At 32.6% G+C, this 745-nt stretch overlaps 1 non-coding gene across 1 annotated transcript; it reads left to right on the forward strand.

The window, feature by feature from the left end:
- The first annotated feature begins 228 nt into the window (after nt 1-228).
- Nucleotides 229-337, forward strand: LOC125099503 (U6 spliceosomal RNA). Its single transcript, XR_007127225.1, has one exon. It is a non-coding gene; the product is annotated as a U6 spliceosomal RNA (small nuclear RNA).
- Nucleotides 338-745: the final 408 nt, after the last annotated feature.

The following is a 745-nucleotide window of genomic DNA, read 5'->3' on the forward strand; positions in this document are numbered from 1 at the left end:
GACTTGTGAAAAGAGAGTAAAACCAGAAAAGCATGGAATCAAAACCAACAGAGTCGAGTGTTTCAAGAAAATTGGAGCGGTCAGCTGAGAGTGCAAATGTTAAATATGATAAGGATAGAAAAAATAGTCACTGACGACCTTGACAAGAACAATTTCAGTGAAGTGTGTGTGTGTGTGCATGTGTGTAGGTGCTAAGTAAGCATCAAATAGGCTGAAAATGAATTGGAGGTGTTCTTACTTTAACAGCACATACACTAAAACTAAAACAATACATAGAAAATTGGCATGACTCCTACATACAGATGACACACAAATTTGTGAAGCATTCCATGTTTTCATATGGATTTGACTTTTGGACAACGTTAACTTTTACATATTCAAAAAGAAAATCAAATCTACAAGGATGAAAGGGATCCTAAAACTGTGTATAAATGGAAAACAAATAAACCTAACTGCATATAAATAAGTAATATAAATATTCTGAAGGAAAATAAAAACTAATCCGAATAACTTTTGAACACAGTATTTTGTATATACACCCTTAATCTAAAAACAAAACAAAATTGCAAACAAATCTTGAACCGGATTTAATAGATTTTTTTAAGTGACATGAATGTAGCAATTCTGAAACTATTCTGTGTATCATAACACTGAGCAAATGAAAAAAGACAGTGATACTATTGGGAGTCAGAGTTCTTTCTCACTGTGGGAAAAGGGAGACACAAATAAGGAATAGGAGAAAGAA

Source organism: Lutra lutra, chromosome 4 (genome assembly GCF_902655055.1).
Source record: "Lutra lutra chromosome 4, mLutLut1.2, whole genome shotgun sequence".
In the NCBI taxonomy this organism is placed as follows: Eukaryota; Metazoa; Chordata; class Mammalia; order Carnivora; family Mustelidae; genus Lutra; species Lutra lutra.